The sequence below is a fragment of the Canis lupus genome, chromosome 9, assembly GCF_048164855.1.
Source record: "Canis lupus baileyi chromosome 9, mCanLup2.hap1, whole genome shotgun sequence".
In the NCBI taxonomy this organism is placed as follows: domain Eukaryota; kingdom Metazoa; phylum Chordata; class Mammalia; order Carnivora; family Canidae; genus Canis; species Canis lupus.
In genome coordinates this window covers 64,810,920-64,818,445 of record NC_132846.1, presented here as the reverse complement: position 1 = coordinate 64,818,445, position 7,526 = coordinate 64,810,920, and the positions used below count along the sequence as shown (strand labels likewise).

Below are 7,526 nucleotides of genomic sequence, written 5' to 3'. Positions count from 1 at the left end.
CCAGTTAGCTCCTGAGGCATAGCTGTCTCTGCACGGCTATGGGGTACGGCATGGGGAGGGAACAGAGCAGTGCCACAGGACAGGTGGCTTACCTGTAGGTGAGTCTTACCGTAGAAGGTCACCTTGTTCTGAAATAGGGAGCCAGTGAAAGATAAAATCAAGCCTTTGGGGGCATCAGACCTGGAATCAAAGGTGCTGGCTCAGTCACTGGCCAGTTATAGACCTTGAGCAAGCCACTCTATCTCCCTGGGAGATAGATATCTTGAGATTCTGCAGGAGTTGGTTGTGAAAATTAAAAAGAGCATTACTCAGAGTATTGGTTCAAAGGATGAGACTTTTATGAAGAGACTGCATAGAAAGGTGTGGAAAAGTTAGAGGAGAAAACAACAGGGTCTCTGGTGAGACACCCAGAGGTTAGCAAAACCAAGGAGCTCTCACTTGCCCAGAGCTGAGGCAGTAAAGGGAAGAAATGGTTAGGGCAGGAGCCACAGAGGAGGTGCTTTCTGGAAGGACCCAAGATGGTAGAAGGATGCAGCTGCTCAAGAGGCGTGGAGCTGAAGCAGGGAGCCTCCTTTTCCTCCTGCCCAGCACTCCCCCCCATACCAAACATAAGAAGAAGCCAGTGGCCGGGAGAGGTAGGAACAGCCAACTTTTGCCAAGTGCTTACTACATGCCATGAGCACATACACTATTTCATTTAACTTTGACTCACAAGGAGTTTAGCCCTGAGCATTATAAGTGTTCCCCACAATATAACTTGTATTATTGGTTTAATGGGGTTTCCCACTGACCTGGAAGGCGAATTCAGATCCTGGACATTTTTAAGAAATGGGGGAACCAGTGACCCCCACCACACCCCTAGCCCCAAGTTTTCCTTAACAACTTTTTTTAGAATGAAGGTGTGTATTTTACCAAATCATAAAGCATTGTGTGCAAGGTCTCTGAAGATGGGGAGACACGACCGCAGCAGAGGACAGTGGGGGGATGGGCTGGAGTCCAGAGAGGGACAGAGGAGTCTCTTGGTAGAGTTCTTCCTGAGAATCCCCACCTGTCACCACCATGATCAAGTAGGGAAGTCTATAGGCCCAGGACACTGCCATTCCACAGGATGAAGACTACTTGTTGCTTCCTTCTCCCTCTCTTCCTCCTCCAGCCGATGATCCCAGGGACTGCTCCGTGTTCCTTGGACTTCATTCTGGATACAAAGATAAAGGAAACCCTCACTGGCTTAGAGTTACATCCTTCCCCAACACAAAGGATGTCATGTGTCATGTGTCAGTATCAAGAACTCAGGCAGACTGTCCTCCTGCCCTGCAGGGATGACTGTCACTGGCTGTGCCTGTGGCTATGGCTGTGGTTCCTGGGATATCCGGGGCGAAACTACATGCCACTGCCAGTGCAGCATTATCGACTGGACCACCGCTCGCTGCTGCCCCCTGACCTGAGGGGGAGGAGGGCGAGAACCCAATGGTGTGACCATGACTGTAATGAAACCATACACCTGCCTCAAACTGTTCCTTTCATTTGTTACAACCCGCCTCTTGGGTAGTAAAGATAATTTTTACTTAAAAAAAAAAAAGGCAGGGCACCGTGATCCCCAGGGTAGGACCTAGACTGTATGGGAAACCCAGGAGTTCTCTCTCTCCCTCACTCAGGGAGCCTACTTAGTCCTTCCCCACCCAACCCCGTCTCTCCAGACCAAGCAGCCAGATTCTCTCCATTCCATGGGGACAAACACCACTGTTCCCATGCTCACAGGACAGGGAAGTCACCCACGGGATGAGGACAGGCCCACTCAGTCCCAAGTGCAAATTCTGAAGGAAGGGGATCCCTGGGTGGTGCAGCGGTTTAGCGCCTGCCTTTGGCCCGGGGCGCGATCCTGGAGACCTGGGATTGAGTCCCACGTCGGGCTCCTGGTGCATGGAGCCTGCTTCTCCCTCTGCCTGTGTCTCTGCCTCTCTCTCTCTCTGTGTGTGACTATCATAAATAAATAAAAATTTTTTAAAAAAAGCTTTTACAAATTCTGAAGGAAGAGTCTGGACATCCTGGATCAGGTGCCCATTTCCCATAAATCAGCACAGCTAGAGGCAGGGAGCAGGATCGGGTGAGCAGGTGGGGAGCTGAATCTATATATTGTGAATATTATATTTCAAGTAGAATGTATTATTATAACTAAAATCTAAAGAAAGCAGATATTTTATGATAAAACTGTTGTGTAGTGCATGCTCTGAGTGGAATTCAGAGGCAAACCCAGATTCAGTGATTAACAATGCCAAAAAATGCAAGTAACTAGCCATTGTTCAAATAATAGTGGTGCTATTTCTCTTTTGTGCCCTTTTAGACTTTTATGGCCCTAAAATTCCATTTTATTAGGAACCCATTTTCCACCTGGTCTTTCTTGACAGGGTTGTTTTTTTTTTTTTTTTCTACTTTAAACAGTTTCTTTTTTTTTTTTTTTAAGATTTTGTTTATTCACGAGAGACACACAGAGAGAGACAGAGGCAGAGACACAGGCAGAGGAAGAAGCAGGCTCCATGCAGGGAGCCCGACGTGGGACTCGATCCCGGGTCTCCAGGATCAGGCCCTGGACTGAAGGCGGCGCTAAACTGCTGAGCCACCAGGGCTGCCACTTTAAACAGTTTCTAAATAAAATTCTGTATTTCAAGAGAAAAAAAAAAATCTAAAGACGCCTAAAGGGTACAGCTAGGACTTTTCTCCCCTAACAACTATAGTTTTACCAAACACCCCCTGTGTTTCACCCACCATGTGTTCGCATCAAGCTTAACACAGGTCCAGAGGCAGGACTCGAACCCAGGTCCACCTGATTCCAAAAGCCTGTGTCTCACCCCAGGGCACTCAGTGGAGGAAAGTAGCAGGGAGCGTTCCAGGGTGCCAGTTCCTGGGACTGGCTGGCCGCGTTCTGCGTCTCTAATTGTCCGGGACGGTACACCCCACGCTGTTCTTCTGGCTACTGGTGGCCAGGCTGGGTCCTCACGCCTGTGGCCAAGGGGCTCCTGACCAAGAAAATCACGGGAGCCCAGTGACCCTGTCGGCCTCCCCGATCTCCCTGAACAACTCCCACTTTGCCTTCAGCCTGTACAGGCTGCAAACCCAGCAAGAACGTCCTCTCCCCACCCCCAGCTCCTCCATGCCCCCCACGCTGCTGGCTCTCCTGGCCACGCGGGCAGTGCTCACCCAGGTCCTAGAGGGTCTGGCTTCGCCCCCGCCCAGGTCCCAGACAGCGGGGTCCGTGCGCACTACAGCCAGCAACTCCTTGCCCTCCTGCTGGCCCTGGAGGCCTGCCGGCCAGTCACGGGCAGAGCCTGGCACGTGGTTTTGTCCACCTTGCCCACAACCTGTACCACACTGAGGTCTTCCTCGCTCCCTTCGGGAACAACCACAGGCCCAGGCAGCAGATGGACCACCTCATAAGCAGGAGGACCCATTGGGAAGCTGGGCACTGTCTCAATCCTGGCCAATCATACTTTCTTTAAGAAATTCTCTAGAGATTATTTAGATCCCTTTGCAGTAAGCTACAAAGTTCATCCGTCTTTTGCCCAAGAGGAGTATTTCCTTCCACCTTCTTGCTGCCCCTCCGAGAATTCAATCACTTATCACTCCTGCACCTGCAGCCCCTCCCTCTTCTGGTACCTTCTCCTGAACATCCCAGCTCTGTCTCAGGCGGTAGCCCCATCACAACCAAAATTTTAGGTCGGGGTGCCCCCACGAAGGCACATAAGTTGTGTGTTTCGCAGCGAATGAACACGTGCTTTTTGGTTTTTTTTTTTTTTAATTCAATTAGCCAACATAAAGTACACACTTAGTCCCAGATGTAGTGTGCAGTGATTTACCAGTTGTGTGCAAGACCCAGTGCTCATCCCATCACGCGCCCTCCTTACTGCCCGTCACCCAGTTACCCCGTCCCCCCACTTCCCTCCCCTCCAACGGCCCTCAGTGTGTTTCCTAGAGTTAAGAGTCTCTCATGGTTTTTCTGCCTCTCTGTTGACTTCTCATTCAGTTTTCCCTGTTCAAAAAACTCACTTTTTTCAAGTTGTAACTGCAGAACATGAGGCTACGTTCAGGGCCCTTGTGACAGCCTTGCCCCCTCGGGCTATCCCAGCTCGCCGGCCGTGCCACCCATCACAGGTCTTGCTTCTGGGCCCAGGGTTCATCCCAAAGGGTTTTGCAAGCTGCCTCCCGCCCACCCTTGAAAAGAAACTCCTTGTTGAGCTGGGGATCCTGTCCTGAGGATGTCCCTGGATCCTGAGGATCCTGTCCTGGCGTCCCCCCAGCGTTGCTACATTTAACTCTATTTTGTGGACTCTCCTCCCTGACACTCCTCCTGTGGGCTCAGTGTGGCTTTGCTGGTTTTCTTAGCTCTGCCATTTCTGTGTATCTCCCTGTCATGTGGAGCCTGTTAAAGATGGTGTTCCATAGAGTCCTCCCTTGGTCATCTTCCTTGGGCAAGTTTGGCTCTCCAGCGGCCCCTACCCCTCCTGCACTCTCTATGTCCACCCCCACCTCTCATGAGCTCCAGACCCACACCTCCACAGGCCATCGGGTCACCTCCACCCAAATATCCAAGACATGCCCTAAGTTCAGCATGTTCAAAACAAGAATCCCTTCCCACTGACCCTACCACCCCTCAAATCCCCCTCTTCTGTTTCTTTTCCTTTAAGTGTCAGGGCATCTGCCAAACCAGCTCTAACCATGAGCTGGGCAGATCTTCTATCTCTTTCCACCCCCTCCCCCCACTACACTTCTAAGCAGAAGCCATGACCTGTGGGGGCCTCCTCTCTAATCTCTCTCCAGGCTGTGCCACTGTCCCTCTCCACTGCCACTAGCCTCATCAGGCTCCATTATCTTTTACCAGACGTATTGCAATTGCTTCTCAACTGGCTTTCCTGTTGTCTCCCTTCACCCATTTTCCATGCTGCTGTCGGGGTAACCATTCCATCAACCAGATTTGACCTTGTAGCCCCACTGCTGAACACCTGTGAGTCGCCCCAGCCCAACTTAGGACCGTGCTCCACATCTTTGGCACAGACCCCAAGGCCTTCCAGTGACCTGCTCCCGGCTGATCGCTTCAACCGCACCTCTTGCCACCCTCCCGACTCCCCTCTTTCTGAGTGCATCACAGGTTAGTCGCATGAAACAATACCCCTTTCCTGAACTGCATGATCCCTTTGCCCTATGGGTCTCTCTACACAGGCCACCCACTCCTCTGCCCCCCATCTCCTCTCCACTTCCCCCACCACTGGGTACCCACCCATCAGGGTTCAGCTTCAAAGTCACCAACCCCAGGAAGTCTTCCTTAATATCCTCCACCACTGGGGTCGCCACATTTAGAAATAAAACAAAACATGGGTATAATTATATTTATTTTTTAATTTATTTATTAATGAGAGATACAGAGAGAGAGGCAGAGATACAGGCCGAAGGAGAAGCAGGCTCCATGCAGGGAGCCCGACATGGGACTTGATCTCGGGTCTCCAGGATCACTCCCTGGGCTGAAGGCAGGCACCAAACTGCTGAGCCACCCAGGCTTCCGCTATATTTATATTAGAAACAATTTGTTTCTCTGAAATTTTGTCTGGCAACCCTACACACCATCCCCCCAAAGTAGGTGGAGGTGAGAGAACTAGTTTTCATTTTGAACATGCGGAGCATGAGATGCTTCTAGAATATCTGGATGGAGGTGACCAGGTGGCCAGTGGGGATTTGGGTCTGGAGTTCATAAGAGGTGTGGGTTGTGCTTAGAGAGTTGGAGGTCTTCAGTGAACAGGAGGAGTAGAGCTGCTGGAGGGGACCCATGCCTCTCTCTCCTCTGTGTCCTTGTGGCTCCACCTCCTTTCCTTAACCTGAAGACGTAACACGCAGTATCAGAGTTTTCTAATTATTTACCTCTAGCCCGCAAGACCGTGGGCTTCTTCATACGGGAGATGCTATTATTCTGTATCACACCCAGAATCCAGACACTGTCAAGATTACAGTGTTCGGAAATTCAGCTCCCTGGTTCTCGGCACTTCCTGCACTGCAAGGCTGGCTCTGGGCCCCTCAGAGCTGAACCCCTCAACTTCTAGATGGGAGCCTCAGCTGCCAGACGAGAAGGGAAGGCAGGAAGCCAGCTCCAAAGGAGGAGGGGTGGGCTCAGCCCAACCCTGACAAAGCTCCTCAGGCCCTCTAGCCCACGTTTACCTGTAGATGGCACCCAACTGATATTAGGGGAGAGCATAGTGTCATATTTTGCAGAGTTGCAGTGAGCACCGTAATGGTAAAATTAATAGCTAACAATTCCTGAGCAACTACTATGTACTAGACACTGGGCTCAGGCTTCACAGAGGGCATCTCATTGAATGCTGACAGATATCCAACGAGGTCGTTGTTACACCTCTGGTTTACGCATGAAGAGGTGGGTGGTCCTCATTCTCTCTCTGGCCTCACCTCCTACCACCCTCTCCATCACTCCTTCAGCTCCAGATCCACAGGCTTCCCAATGTCCCTTGAACATGCCAGACTCATTCCTGCCACCGGGCCTTTGCACATACCATCCCCTCTCTGGAATGTTCTCCCTACCATTCATTCCATCACTCCCTCACCCCACTGGGTCTTTCCCCCATATCACCTTTCCAGGAAGGCTTTATGCGAACCGATAACTCCCCTCTCCTGACATTTCCTATCTCCTTTCCCTTTATCTCTCTCCTCAGCACTACCACCATCAAACATATTTTTCCTTATTTTACTTGTTCCTTGTTTGCCCTGACATGTAAAGCTCCCCTCTGACAGCGGGTCCCTTGTGCACGACTGTATTGCCCGCATCAAGAATGATGCCTGGCACACAAGAGCTCCTCCCAAACTACCTCCCAAATGAATGAAGTCCCTGGCATCAGGTGCCCTCTGCTGGGAATGTTGGCGGTGTCCTGTCTCTTACCAGGGAAATGGAAAATCCTCTTTGACCCAAAGCTCACCGAGATCAGACCCTTCTCAGTGAGTGAGTGAGGGGGTCAAGATCCTAGTGCCCATGATGCAGCAGCTGGGCCGGTTCCAGCTTAAGCATTTCTACCACCTGCAAAGCTACGTCCTCTGGCTGCCATGCAGCTGCAACATCACTGTCTTGGGATGCTGTCTTCATCCTACCCGACACAGGAAAAGCCAGGGACACAGAAGAGACCCTCATGACAGAGCATTTTGACACATGGACTCAGCCCTTGCCACTAAGGTAAAACCCCAGCTGTCTCTGCTCCCAAATGTAGTGAACCCACCTCAGTGGCCACCCTCTCCACCCCTGTGACTGGGAGGCTGTGACCCTTCTGGTCTTAGGGCCCATGATGGGAGGGAGTGGGGCCCGTTCACACCCTAACCATTAGGCAGGATTCAGCCAAACACTCCTGCAAGCCATGGAAAGCAGTGTGCTGTCACAATAAAACATTCAATCTTCCTCTGAGGGATTTACAGTTAATGTGAGGGTTTCAAAGCACTAAGACGTTGTAAAGGACCGAGCAGCATTTCACTTAGCTTTACCCAGT

General features: G+C 51.1%; 1 pseudogene; it reads left to right on the top strand.

Moving 5' to 3' along the window:
- The first annotated feature begins 1,088 nt into the window (after nt 1-1,088).
- Nucleotides 1,089-1,525, top strand: LOC140639553 (resistin-like beta pseudogene; annotated as a pseudogene).
- The last annotated feature ends 6,001 nt before the right edge of the window (nt 1,526-7,526 follow it).